Genomic DNA, 15,524 nt, shown 5'->3' on the forward strand with positions numbered 1-15,524 from the left:
CTTTTGATGAAAATCTTTCTCTGAAAGCATCGTTGATCAAGAGTCAGGTTTTCTATATAGTTTCAGCAGCTTTTTTCCCTCAATGTCAGGGTTTCCTGGGTTTAGTATCTCATGTCAAAGGGAAAGTGACCAGATACTAAGGTCACATTTGAGTAACAAGAAGGGGTAAGAGAGAGAACCTTCAGGCACTTTTTATCTAGTCCATATGTTATTAAGATAATAAGCATTGGCTATCATCTGAAGAGTTATGTCATCATCAAGGGTTTGGCAACAAACTTCCAGCAGACTTGGTCCTGATATCTTGGGAAAGCTGTCTCATCAAATCTTGTCTGCTTCAATTCTGGGAGATCTTTACTTGCAGGTCACCAGATGATGTGCAGCTCCAGTCAGGGTTTGATGTTTTCTTTAGGTGTGTCATAGATGTGTCACGTGAATCCAAGAGTCCATTCCTTGGAATCTGATGGCACAAGGGTTGGTCAGCAGTACTTGATAGGGGTATTTCCAATGAGCTTGAAGAGAGTTCTTCTGGAGGTGTATTTTTGAATAAATGAAATCTCCAGGTTGCAAGATGTGATACTTAAAGGTCTTTGTTTCCCAAGGGTACACTGTGAAAAGACTCTTCTACCAAAACATGATTAATTTTCATAGAAAAAATTAGGCCTTTGCAATGTTGGAGCATCTCCCCTTTTATGAGTTGTGGGTCAAAAGAAGCAGTAGGTCAAGTGCGTTGGGTGTTCTGTGACTGTCTCAAAGGGTGAGAGTTTATGAGTTCCAAAAGGGGTGGGTCTGAGATTTAGAAGAACTAACGGCAGTGCGTTTGGTCAAGGTATTTGTAGGACCTCAACAAATTCTGCCAATTGAGTCTTAATACCATTAGTGTGTTTGACTAAACCAGACGATTGAAGGTGGTAAGCACAGTGACAGTGTTGCCTGTCAAACAGCAGAGACTTGTCAAAGCACCTAACCAGTAAAGTGGGTTCTTCAATCACTGTGAAATTTGAGGAGTTCCCCTGGTAGGGATAATCTTTTCCAAAAGGATTTTAGCCACAGTAGAGGCAGTAGCATGTCTGTAAGGGAAGGCTTCAGTCCAGTATGAAAACATAACAGACCATGTCTTAAACATATTTATATCCATTAGACAGGAAGTTGCATGAAATCTATTTGCTGGCCTCAAATGGTTCATTAGGCAGTTTTATTTATTTTTATTTTTTAATAAATTTATTTATTTATTTATTTTTGGCTGCATTGGGTCTTCGTTGCTGCACGTGGGCTTTCTCTAGTTGTGGTGAGCCGGGGCTACTATTCATTGCAGTGCACGGGCTTCTCATTGCAGTGGCTTCTCTTGTTGCGGAGCACGGGCTCTAGGCACGTGGGCTTCAGTAGTTGTGGCACTCGGGCTCAGTACTTGTGGCTCGTGGGCTCTAGAGCACAGGCTCAGTAGTTGTGGCAAATGGGCTTAGTTGCTCCGCAGCATGTGGGATCTTCCCGGACCAGGGCTTGAACCCGTGTCCCCTGCATTGGCAGGTGAATTCTTAACCACTGCGCCACCAGGGAAATCCCTATTATGCAATTTTAAATGTTTATTGGCGAAGCAGACAGGCTTCACTGGGCTATGCTTTGAACAAGTGGGACAAGTGAGGTAGGCACTTTTTGTGGACTTGTTAATGCTTCCCCACCAATGTTGAGTGATGAAGGATATCATTTGGTCAGTTGACCAATGGTTTAATGCATGGATAGTGGTAAGGAGTGGGAATTTTAGAATCTCTGGTAGGAATGGATTGGTATTTGGTCCAAACAAGAGCTTTCTCTTTTTATCAAACCAAAAGTTGTTGAATTTCCAATCTTGTTTTTCCTTTTCTGAGACCAATTGTTGGGCTTGTCTAGCCAGTTTTTCTAAATTATTTGGGCAAATATCCCTTTGGTCTATGACAGACATTTGGCTGCTCTAGATCCCTTTAAGGGCAGCATTCCTTGCAGAAATATCAGCAAGGTGATTTTCCCTAGCTTCAGAGAGTCAAATTTAAAATGCCTTTGGGGAATTCCCTGGCGTGTTTAGGACTCCACGCTTCCACTGCTGGGGGGCATGGGTTCAATCTCTGTTCAGGGAACTAAGATCCTACAAGCCGTGCATCACAGCCAAGAAAAAAAAAAAAAACCCTCAGAATCTTAATAGCTAATGCGGAAGGGGAATTATTGCATTCAGTAATTCCTGAACATAGAGGCCATTTTTAACTTTATTTCCATCGGAAGTAAGGAAGACACGTTGCTTCCACAGCATTGCAAAATCACGAGCTACTGTGAAAGCATATCTATTATCAGTACCAACACTGGCAGTTTTGTCCTTGGCTAATGTACAAGCCTGTGTAAGAGCACGTAATTCATTCAGCCTGTTGGGTCAAAGCAGCCATAGGTAAAGATGCTGCCTCAACAACATCAAAAGGAGTTGTAATAGCATACCCAGCACAGTATTTGTCATTGTCACCTTTTAAATAAGAACCATCAGTGAAGGCTTCCCTGGTGGCGCAGTGGTTGAGAGTCCGCCTGCCGATGCAGGGGAAACGGGTTCATGCCCCGGTCCGGGAAGATCCCACATGCCGCGGAGCGGCTGGGCCGGTGAGCCTTGGCTGCTGGGCCTGCACGTCCAGAGCCTGTGCTCCGCAACAGGAGAGGCCACAACAGTGAGAGGCCCGCTTACCGCAAAAAAAAAAAAAAAAAAGAACCATCAGTGAACCATGAGAAGTCAACATTACCCAATGGAATTTCCTGCACATCATTACAAGTCAGGAGGTGGTCCGTCAGTGTTAAAACAGTTGTGAGTACTTCATCAGTGATGGAAGGGAGAAGAGTAGTAGAGTTAAAAGTTATTACAGTGTAAAAGAGTTATGTGAGGGGCAGTTAACAAGGGACTTCAGAGGAAGTGAGGCGGCTGCCTGAGAAATGTTGAGTGTGATGAAAATTTAGGAGAGCTTCAAATGCATGAGGTACAAAAATGGCTAAAGGGGATCCCACAATGATTTTATGCATGGCCATAACCAAAAGGGCAGTGACCATAATGGCTCTAAGCTGAGGCAGGGGTGTGTCCCCATGCCACAGGGCCCAGTTGGCTGGCTATAAAACCCTATGCTATGGGTGGATGGTGGTACATGTTTTGGGGTGAGTTCCCCAAGGGCATTCCATTCCTTTTCATATACCAAAAGGATGAAGGGAATCTGATAATTGGAATGCCAAGGGTAGGTGGGTTCATTAAACACCTCTTTTCTTTGCAATTCTTTTCTTTTTTGTTCTTTTTAGCTGCGCCACATGGCATGTGGGATCTTAGTTTCCCAACCAGGGATTGAACCTCTGCCCCCTGCATTGGAAGCACAGAGTCTTAACCACTGGACCGCCAGGGAAGTCCCCATCAAACCCTTCTTTAAGGCCTTGAAAGCTTTGTTGTCCGGTTCTTTCCATAAAATTGGGTCAGGGTTGTTACTGTTGAGTAAAACATACAGAGATTTAGCCATAAGAGAGAAATTTGGAATCCAGTTTTGGCAGTGACCCACTAGCCTGAGAAAACCTCACCATTGGTGCTTACTTTGGGAACCATGAAACTTAGGAAACTATGAAGTCTATCTGGATCTATGTGTCACCCATGTTCTGATATCAGATGCCCTAAATATTGAACCTGGGTTCGGGCAAACTGCAATTTTTCTTTGGCGACCTTATGTTCCTTTAAGGCTAAAAGCTTTAGGAGGTGGCTGCTATCTTCCTGTGAGGAGGCCTGAGAAGGAGAGCAAAGAGGCAAGTCATTCACATACTGCCTCTAGTGAAGGATTCTCTAAGGGCACTAACTGGAGTGCCACTTGTAATTGAAGAGAGTCTTTAGCCTTTTGTGGCAGGGTACCCATACAAGGTGGCAAACTTGCAAATAACAAAAAAAATGAGCTCAAGTAAAATTTATAAACACGGAGTATGTTGCCTCCAGAACATCAAAAGAACCATGTAGATGTTGTAGGTGCTGTGGGGAACGAAAGCCGTTTCTTCATGGTGTCAGGGAGGGAGCTGGCCTCAGCTTATCAAATAATTTCCAGAAATTTAACAGAGTTATCAGGGACTCACATTATATGCATGGCCTTGTCCCATCTGCTTTCTGTGAGCTTCTTTTTTCAATATTTGTGTGTCCTTAATGTCCTTAGAGGAGACGTCATTAATATAATGTTCTGCCTGTGTTCTTGGAGAAACCAGCATGCTGTTCAGATCTTGGCTGCAATGATTGTGTGGGAGGGCAAAGCTGTTAATGATCCATGAGGATAACCCAGTGAAGGTGTATCACACATCCCTTCAGCGGTGAAGGCCAAGTGCAGCTGAGAGGCTGTTGAACTAGGCACTGAACACAACAGACTTAGCCGAATCTGTGATATCAGAATATTTATCAATTGCTTATTAGATGGAGTCGGTAATTTCTATAATGTTGGAGACTAGGAATAGGGTTCTGTTTGGTACGACCACAGCCTTGAGGTTGCCTTAATTCACTGTAAGGTGTCATTCTTTCCTGGTTTAATGGGATAAACTGGGCTGTTAGAAGGAGGATGGAGAATAATTAACCCTTCACTAACTAGGTTTTATATACAGTTTTCAGTCCATCAAGGCCCTGTTTAATTTATGTTGGGCCATATTAACTAACTTATTTGGGGAGTAAGGTCTGTGAGGTCCAATTTTTCTTCTTTTTTTGTTTTGGCCGTGCCACGCAGCATGCAGAACTTCCCCACCCAGGGATCCAACCCATGCACTGGAAGTGCAGAGTCTTAACCACTGGAGCACCAGGGAAATCCAAGGCAATTTTTAAGTGGCAAAAACTTTAATTTTAATCTATGAATCATTGGTTCAGAGCTTCCCAGCTCGTTATGGGATATTTTAGGACAATGGGTGTTGTGACCATGGAGAATTTAGGCACAACCGTGGTTCTGATGGTTAAGGAGAAACATTGTCCTACTTGTCCTCTATATTCATTAGTGCTCCTAAGATTATCAGAGGTATCTTGCTTAAATTTAGTGAGAACTCAGGTAGATCTGTACTTTGAGACCTAGTATTTATTAACTGCTTGAAGGTATCTGAATTAGTACTTTATATCAGAGAGCAAAATTAATTCTGAACCTATGTTGTAGAGGCCCAAAAGCTAAGCAATGTACTTTCATCTGTTTTGTTGTATAAATTATTTTAGTATATTTTGGATTTCCAGTTGCATCAAATTGTGGACCTTTGTTTTAGTATTGTATCTATTATTTCCTTCCTCCTGATCTACTCTGTTTCGTGTCCTTCTTCACTGGATATACTTTGGGGAAGGGGTGTCTCTCTACCCTTGTATTTATAATATTTTTTCCTCTCAAGAGCCTCAAAACAGTGCCATCAAGGTTAGGAGTCTTCCCCATGACAACTGGTTGCATTGTAGGGTTTAAGGAACCCAGGCTTAAGTCAGTTTTGAATTAATCCCTTGGCTGTGCCACAAGGATGCCATGGGTGTGCAGCAACAGAAGTCTTTAAGGGTCCTGGTGAGCCTTCTGGTATTAGGAATGTGAGCTCAGCCTGCAACCTAGTGGCTGCCTTTCCCCTCTCCTCTTTTCTTTTCTTTCTTTTTTTTATTTTTTTATTTTTATTTTTGGCTGCGTTGGGTCTTCGTTGCTGTGCGTGGGCTTTCTCCAGTTGCGGTGAGAGGGGGCTGCTCTTCCTTGCAGTGCACGGGCTTCTCATTGCAGTGGCTTCTCTTGTTGTGGAGCATGGGCTCTAGGTGCGTGGGCTTCAGTACTTGTGGCACACAGGCTCAGTAGTTGTGGCTCACGGGCTCTAGGAAGCAGGCTCAATAGTTTTGTTGCACGGGCTTAGTTGCTCCGTCGCACGTGAGATCTTCCCGGACCAAGGCTCGAACCCATGTCCCCTGTGTTGGCAGGTGGATTCTTAACCACTGTGCCACCAGGGAAGCCCTCCTTTTCTTCTTAAGTGACTGCTTTTTCAGGACTACCCCCTCACACAATGAGGCTACCTCTTTCACAGGGTGTAGTCCCTTTCTCCCAACCCCATCCCCATGGCATTTTGGGGTCAACCCAGCCTCTGTCACAGTTTCTCTATAACACACAGATAAATCCTGGCACAGACATCAACCCAGGACTACTTTAAGGAGAGCCCCAATCCCACACCCCTGCTCCCAAAGGCTTAGAAATTCTTGAAACTTTCAATTCTGGTCAGCCAACCATAGAACAGAGGCCTGGTGGGGTCAACAGTGCAAGGGCAGCACAGCTCACGGCACAAGCTCCCCAGCGCCCAGCAGCCCACAGCGCTGGCAACCATCAGGCAGCAGAGCAGGTGAGCAAGAGAAGACAGACCCACAGGTGGCGGTCATGTGTGGATATGCTGCTCACGACGACAGTTATTATTGTCACCTGCAGAGATGTGGTTTCCTTGTTGAGGCTGATGCCAAAGTGCCCCCCCACACACACACACCAAGAAGGTAGGAAAAAGCTTCTGACTCAGGTCTTGGGGGAGGAGGGAGGGCTCCTCTCAAGCAGCTCTGAAATGGCTTCAGAAAGCAAGGTGAGGAGCCTGGCCTGGGTGTTCATTGTGGTTGGGCATGGGGCTAGGGCGAGAGTCCCTGCGCACTGGCAGGGCTTATGGTTGGAATCTCTTGCCTGCTCTAGAGGAGAGACCACCCAGGCTTCCTCTTCAGCTTGTCCAAGTAGGGGCACAAGGGGAAGAGGGTGGGGTGAGCCTTAAGGGGTGAGCAGTCAAACATCTAAAAATGTGGAGTCTTGACTGCTCACTGCACGGACAAACCTGGGTAAGATAAATATGCATTCGCAATTGCTTGGTTTAAAAGAAACACAGGATGCTCAAGAAATTTTCAAAACTGTATTTCGCGGTGACAGGAGGAAGAGCACTGGAGGGGACCAGGATATGTGGGTTAAGGTCTTAAGTTAGACTTTACTATCTTACAGATTTAATTAAACTCTGTATGTAAAATAGAAATTTATATAGACTATATTTTACTATTTACTAATTTTTTTCTTTTAAAGGTTTTTTTTTGTTTTTTTAATTTGGCTTCATTGGGTCTTTGTTGCTGCGCACGGGCTTTCTCTAGTTGTGGCGAGCAGGGGCTACTCTTCGTTGCGTTGCGCGGGCTTCTCATTGCGGTGGCTTTTCTTGTTGCGGAGCATGGGCTCTAGGTGCATGGGCTTCAGTAGTTGTGGCACGTGGGCTCAGTAGTTGTGGCTCGCGGGCTCTAGAGTGCAGGCTCAGTAGTTGTGGCGCACAGGCTTAGTTGCTCCGTGGCATATGGGATCTTCCCGGACCAGGGCTGGAACCCATGTCCCCTGCATTGGCGGGCGGACTCTTAACCACTGCGCCACCAGGGAAGCCCCCGTGACTTTCTTAACGTATACAAGTTACACTCTGAGTGCAGCTACACTGGATGCAAAACTCCAACCTTTTTCTACAAGAAGGCCCAAGGGAACTACAGCTAAAACCTCAGAAGGGGCACCTCCTCCCTTTCCATTCCTCTCTCACCCCCTAGCCCCCATCCCCGCAAGTGCATGTGCATCCCCAGTTTCCAGGGCTCTGTAGCTTCTCTCAGCCTAAAGGCTCCTTCCAGGGTGGGTGTGAGCAGGTAGGACACCTGCAGGGAGAGGCTCCCTGGGAGGAACCAACTAGGCCTTCAAGCAGTTCCCTTCGCATGCTCAAGGGGGCCTTAGCTTGAAGTCACTGGCCTCAGGGCCTCTACTCCCACTGGAGTTGCTAGGACCACCACTGCTATTTTAAATACACAAACCAAGTGAACAATCCAGCAAATTCACTCAAACCCAGTGTTTATGTGGAAAAGAGAAAAGAAAATTATAGGAATTTTGCTAGCTCAACAGGAAAACCCACAAGTATCTGTTGAATATTACATTCCATAAAAAGAAAAAAGTTAATTATTATTTCCATGGCAAAAAAAATTGTTTTGAATATAATCATACTTGAACACTTCTGGAGTGCAAGTCTAAGCCCTGGAAATCGATTTGAACTCACCTGAAATAACACACCTCATGACTATTACTGCACACGATCTGGAAATGAAAAACAATTTTTAATACATAGAGTACTATATTGGAATATTTTTATTTCTTTCTGATATTTATCTCTTTATTGTATCTTAGATATAATTTCATACTGTGCTTTGAGTTTTATTGATTAAATAAAATGTATTAATTGAACACAGACTAACATCAAGTGAATACATCTTTTAAAGGTATTCCTTTGGGTTTGAGTAAAGGTCATCTGCACAACTGTAGCTCATCCTGCACTTTCCTATGAGTAGAGTGATATCTGTGCAAGTCCAATATGATTTCCTGGTTGAAACACCAAAAATAGCTATGGATGTTTAGAGGGCAATTATCCAAGGAATAATTGAGGTGAGCTGCAGACAGAGGGTATCATTTTGAGTAATATCTGAATGTGGTGGCAAAGGAGGTATATTTCCTCAGAGCAGGAAATATTCTATGCCTTCTTTTTTTTTTTTTAACAACTTTATTCTATAAATTTATTTATTTATTTATGGCTGTGTTGGGTCTTCGTTGCTGTGCGCAGGCTTTCTCTAGTTGTGGCGAGCGGGGGCTACTCTTTGTTGTGGTGTGCGAGCTTCTCACTGCAGTGGCTTCTCTTGTTGCGGAGCACAGGCTCTAGACGCACGGTCTTCAGTAGTTGTGGCTCACAGGCTCTAGAGCGCAGGCTCGGTAGTTGTGGCACACGGGCTTAGTTGCTCTGCGGCATGTAGGATCTTCCTGGACCAGAGCTTGAACCCATGTCCCCTGCATTGGCAGGCGGATTCTTAACCACTGCTCCATCAGGGAAGTCCCTATGTCTTCTTACAAGAGGAGCAGATGGGAGGTTTATGCACAAAGCCCTCAAAGCTCATTTTTTCTGTTTTCAGGGATCATTTCCATGTTTACACTTTCAGCAGATGTTAGGGAAGATGGGGTAAAAGGTGACAGTTTGGGTTTCATTAAACAGCAAAATAAGTCCAAACTTGCTCCCCTCTTTTTTTTCAGTACTAATTTATGCTTTCTTAGCAGTGTTGACATGTGACTTTACAATTATTAGTATCTCATTTGATCTCCTGTCCCCATCATTCCTGCCACATACAAATGAAGAAAGTTAAGCTTTGGGTCTTACCTCAATTCCCATAGCTGATAACAGTGGAATCTCTCAGTTTTGAAGGCATAATGTGTGCCACTCTTCTGGGCAATGTCAAAAATTGCAAACTCAGAAGGACACTATAAGGTTTGTATAATTACGTACTTTTACAAATGCAGAATCAGAGTTTCCAGCAGGGAACATAAGACAACATGGTGTTCCATATATATGACATTGTGGAAGAGACAAAGGTATAAGAAGCTAAAACAGATCAGTGATTAAGGGTAGGGAGGGTTCACTACAACCAGGCACCACTAGAGTGGTCCTTTGAGATGATGAAGTATACTCTATCTTGGTGGTAGTATAACTATACATTTGTAAAATTTCACAACTACACTCCAAATAGTATGTGTATATACTAAAAAGTAATAGAAAGCAACAAAGATGCTTTCACATGCTAGGAGAATGTTAAACTTTCCCAAACCTTGATTTTTACACGTGTAACCCTTCTTTCCACCTTCTGTGATCCTTCATAAGAAGAAATGGAAGGGCTAGAATGGAGGAAGGTCATGGGTCACAACAGGACTTTCTTGGTACCAAGTCTGATTTAGGAAAGAGGTACCTTCTAGGGCTACACCTGCTCTCGTTGCCATTCACATAACTGGTGAGAAAGTGATAGGGCTCTTGGAGTCCACTTTTGTGTTGACTCCAAGTTTTTTGGGTCATATCTTGGCAATGCTGTGGTCTGACACAAAGGTGCGTGTCACAGACCTCCCCAATGGGATACAGCTGGGTGTGTCCTAATCTAATCCTTGCGCATCACACATCACGTGTTCCCAGAGAAGGTCTTGAGACCATTTTCAGCTTATAAATTTCCCATCTCTAGTGTGCTCTGTGACCGCTTGTCAGGAAACATGTTTAAATCAAACACTATCCCACTCTGGAAATTTTCTGTTGTGACCTCAGGTAACTGTGAGGTGAAGCAGTGATAGAACCCAGAACCCATGTCATGAGTGCGAGGCTTAGGCCCCTCAGACATTTATTACCCGCTGTCTCATAAAGGTCAGCTGTGTACCAACAAGCACAGTTTCACAATACTTTCAAAACCACCAATAATGTCGAAAAGAGACACCCTGCCTTGTCCTAGCTATAGAGTCCCTCTGACAGACCCCACTGTTACCGAATCATCCTCCTTTTGTTCTAAAACCCTGCACGCTATGATTTCGGTGGCACATGTGCCTACCACCGGGAGGTCCCTCACCTCGGCAACCGCTTCCAGAGTTTGGCGCTCCCCTAACGAGGCTGGTGACAACTCTTTCCTGGTGCAGGAAAATCTCTGCAGATCTCCTACCCCGTGGCCTGTGGGAAATGGTGATCTCAGCCAGACCCTCCGCCGCTGGGGCCCCTTTGCTTTCCAAAACTCTAGAATGCAACGCGCGACACCGTCTCCACATAAGACGCGCGAAACGCCCGGGGGGGTCCCTGAAGTGCGCAGGCGCAGGAGGTGGTGTCTCCTCCTTAATTGGAGGACAAGCTCCATGTTTCTCAAGAGGCAGAAATGGGCGGAACCATGTCCCCACCTGCTCTTGCAACAGCTTTCAGTGCTTTCCAGGGTCCCAGAAAGTGCTCTCTCTGTGGCTGGGAAGCCTGGGGTCCGAGGTCTGGAGGCCACCTCTCTCCCCATCAGTGGAAGTCCAAGTAGGGGACAGCGATCAAGGGCTCGGTGTGGAAGGCCTGTGAGGCGGACCGGAGCGACCTCAGTGCGTAGGTGAGACCTGGGGGGTGATGGATACAGTACGGAGGAGACCTCCCAGAGGACATGGAGGCCAAGTGAGGACACAGAAAACTTTGTCGCCCTCACTGAGCTTCCAATGGGAAAATAAAGTGAGGAAGGGTCACATCGTGAGGGGTGCTTTTCTGAAAGTGATTATAGCAGCGTGAGTGGTTGGAACAGGATAACTCCTGGCATTGCAGACCCTGACCCTCACTTCTTCACGCTCCTGAGAATTTTTTCTTATATAAAATGGCGTAGGACTTCCCTGGTGGCACAGTGGTTAAGAATCCACCCGCCAACGCAGGGGACACGGGTTCCAGCCCTGGTCTGTGAAGATCCCACATGCCACAGAGCAAGTAAGCCCCTGCACCACAACTACTGAGCCTGCGCTCTAGAGCCTGTGAGCCACAACTACTGAAGCCCGTGCGCCTAGAGTCCGTGATCCGCAACAAGAGAAGCCACTGCAGTGAGATACCCGCGCACTGCAACAAAGAGTAGCCCCTGCTCGCCACAACTAGAGAAAGCCCGCGAGCAGCAATGAAGAACCAACGCAGCCAAAATTAAATAAATAAAAATTTAAAAAAATTTTAAAAAGCTAAAAAAAGTAAAGTGTAGTATATTACACTTTGTAATGTAGTATATTACCTATAAAATGTAGTATATTACCTGTACATAGCATAGGTAGTATGTAGTATAGCATTATATGTAATTAGCTTATACTATATGCAAATAGAATATATTATATATAATTAGCATATACATAATTACTTTATAGTGTATAGTATTGTACTTTTACAGAATAGTACAGTTGACCCTCGCAAAACATGAGTTTGAACTGCGAGGGTCCACTTACATGCGGATTTTTTCAACATATATAGAGTCGGTTCTCTCTAGTCCCGTGTTTAGCGTTGGAGCATTCAGCCAAACTCAGACTGAAATTTCCATTGGACGTTGGATGAATCTGTGGATGCAGAACCTGGGGATATAGAGGGCCTACTATGGGACTTGAGCAACGGTGGGTTGTGGTATAGTCAGTGTCTCCTGGAACCAATCCCCCCTGGTTACCTACAGTCTTATCAGTCTGTAGTATAGTATAATTTCCATGTCTGTCCACAAAAGCAATCAAATAAGTCACTCACATCCTCCCGTGGGAACACAGGGCACCTCACCCTCTTGACACTGCAAAGTCTGCCTCCCTCACCCAGGTTGTTCTCTGGGTTCCTGAGTGCAACTGAGGTGTCAGTATGTGTTTCAGAAATTTGAACTAATTTACCAGCCTGAGGATTGCAATGAAGCACTGAAGTTTGATTTTTAGTAAGTGCAGAGATACGTGACCTTTGTGTTTGTGTGATTATGAGGCAAGATCATCCCAGAGTGCTTTATCCCGAAGAGATGCCCTTGGATAAGGAGTTGTTGTTGATGACAAATTGAAATTATAATGGAGTAATCACAATTCAGGCATACTAAAACGGAGTCAGATGGCCACTGCGGATTTAATCTCAGACATCTCTTTACCACTGAGAACTTGAACTTTCTTTGAACTGAACCAGACCCAGGGACCACCAGCCATATCCAGAACAACACCTGCCAGCTACAACCTCATTGTCTCAAGGTCTCCCCTGGTAACTATGCAGCCATTTCACATCCCAAACCAATCCTTGCATAACAAGTACCCTCACTTTCTGTCAGCTCCAATTATAATTCTTGACAAACAATTTATGTAACTGACCGTAGCTTTGCAGCTTTTTACCTTTATAAACCACCCCTATTCTGTAGTCTAGCAAAACACAATTCAAGTGCTTCTTGAATCCGTGTCTCCGGGGCTGCAGTCCTAACAAACCCCAAATAAATAGTTTTTAATTTCAATCAGATCTCCACTTAGAAAAATTTGGTTAACATTGTTCTTGGTACCAAGTACCTACACCATGATAATAGCCTAAAAGTCTGTAAAAATGTGCTGATGAGGTCAACTGTTGCCCAGGGCATCCTCTAGCATGACTGCCTGGAGATTAACTAATCCTGCTGCCCATTGGGTGCCATTGCAGACTAGGAGTGGCCTGGTTAGGGATTGTAGCAGCAACTCTCCAGTGTTCTTGCTCACATGTGCTGGTAGCACACCACCATTGATAGGAAAACATGTACAGGATTTATTTTATTTATCTATTTATTTATTTAGGATTTTTTTCTCTATCTATCTATTTATTTATTTCTTGCTTGCTTGCTTGCTTGTGGAGCTGCTTGGCTTGAGGGATCTTAGTTCCCTGACCAGAGATTGAACCCAGGCCCTTGACAGTGAAAGCACAGAGTCCTAACCACTGGACCACCAGGGAACTTCCAGGATTTATTTTAAATGAACAAGAAAGCAAGCATATTTCAAAATGTAAACCACATTACCTTTGCATTTCAAGAGGAAGAAACAAAAATATATATAATTTAAATAATTTAAAAGAAACAATTTAAGCTTCTTTTTACATAAGTGCTGAAAAGACTTATAAGCAACAACTCACATCATTATCTACAGGAGCATGGGGAATTTAGTCGCCAATGGTAGAAGACATGCCAGGAGTGAGTCTTCAGGCATACTTCTATGTCTCAGGCTGAGGTTTTGAAAGTTGATATACAAAATAAACAACTCATGCTAAACAAAAAAAAGTACCCATATTTTATTTTTAATACTTTATAGTCAAATGACTAATTTATTATTTTATTTTTATTTTTGGTAGTCATGAATTACCTGCTTAATTAAACATTTAAAAATTAAATGTAGGGACTTCCCTGGTGGCGCAGTGGCTAAGAATCTGCCTGCCAATGCAGGGGACACAGATTCAATCCCTGGTCCGGGTAGATCCCACATGCCTCGGAGCAACTAAGCCCACGCGCCGCAACTACTGAAGCCTGCGCACCTAGAGCCCATGCTCCGCAACAAGAGAAGCCACCGCAATGAGAAACCCGCGCACTGCAACGAAGAGTAGCCCCCGCTCGCCGCAACTAGAGAGAAAGCCCACGTGCAGCAACAAAGACCCAATACAGCCAAAAGATAAATAAATTAAAAAATTAAAATTAAAAAAATAATAATTAAGTGTAAAAAGTCATACATAATAAACATTTCAAAGTGTGGAGAAAGTTAACCATTCTTCAGCACCCACAGTCCTACTCAGTAGAGGTAACCATGATGGAAACATATATATATATATATAACTGCAAATTGGAAATTTTCTTTTCCCTGACCAGTGGTGGAACGCCTGAGAATTCCTTAGAGATCCAAGAAGATAAACAACCAATGATTATAAGGACAAGAACTAAAAGATCTCTAGAGATGAGTTAATCCTATACTCTTCTTTACTCTTTCCTCTCCTTTTCCTCATTCCCATCAATTCCTTTTTCCTTTTCTTTCATATTGTCTTATCTCTTGTCTTCCTCCCACCTCTCCTTCTTCACAGAGGGTTTTTTTTTTTAATTAATTAATTTTATTTATTTATTTTTGGCTGTGTTGGGTCTTCATTGCTGTACACGGACTTTCTCTAGTTGTGGTGAGTGGGGGCTACTCTTCGTTGCAGTGCGCAGGCTTCTCATTGCGGTGGCTTCTCTTGTTGGGAAGCACAGGCTGTAGGCGCGTTGGCTTCAGTAGTTGTGGCTCGCGGGCTCTAGAGCGTAGGCTCAGTAGTTGTGGCGCACGGGCTTAGTTGCTCCGCAGCATGTGAGATCTTCCTGGACCAGGGCTTGAACCTGTGTCCCCTGCATTGGCAGATGGATTCTTAACCACTGCGCCACCAGGGAAACCCTCTCTCTCCTTCTTAACTTCTATAATGCATACAAATGCAATCTCTTAACCCCAATCTGAATTCCCATAGCTTCATTTTGCACATGACACATAGTAGCTCCAGTCTGCATTCAGTTAACACTTCGTTGCACACTTGTCACTATTCAAGGGTTTAGTATAAATCAATGAAGCAAGAATAGATTCCTTTATTCATGCATCTTATATTCCAATGAAGAGAGACAGGCAATAAACAATAAACAATGAAGAATAAATTACACACTACATAAGGAAATCGTGAGCATTATGAAAAATACTAGAGAAGACTAGGGTGAATCAGAAATGGGTTTGGCAGTGAGTTGCAATTTTAAGTCAAGTGATCAGGGAACTTATATCTCATTGTCAACTTTTTTTGTGTGTCCCTTGAGCCCAGTTTCCAGAGTGAAAATGTGATTGATTTAACTCAGGTTACTATAAATTTCCATTTTACACTCAGTTGAGTAGTTTATGTGGCATTTTCTAAGTAGTCATGCTCTTCTATAAATCTGTGATTACGATTTATTTACCATAAAAATACTAAACCAGAAATGTCCTAATAAAAGTATTCTTTTGGTGAGGACTCTTCTCTATCAAAGGTTATTAGTCTATTTACCAAGAGCTCAGTTTTCAGTATATTTACAAGGAGATTACACTTGGTCACCTGCATTCTTTTTTCCCCAGAGACCCTTCCTGTATATAAATCACTGGATAGATAGCTGTTTAATTTGTTCCCACTAGGGAATAGGAGATGAGGAGTTTCTTTTTAAGGTGAGGAAAATGTTCAGAAATTGGCTGTAGTGGTGATTATTGAATCTA

Source organism: Grampus griseus (assembly GCF_964374135.1).
Source record: "Grampus griseus genome assembly, chromosome: 3".
NCBI classification, from domain to species: Eukaryota; Metazoa; Chordata; class Mammalia; order Artiodactyla; family Delphinidae; genus Grampus; species Grampus griseus.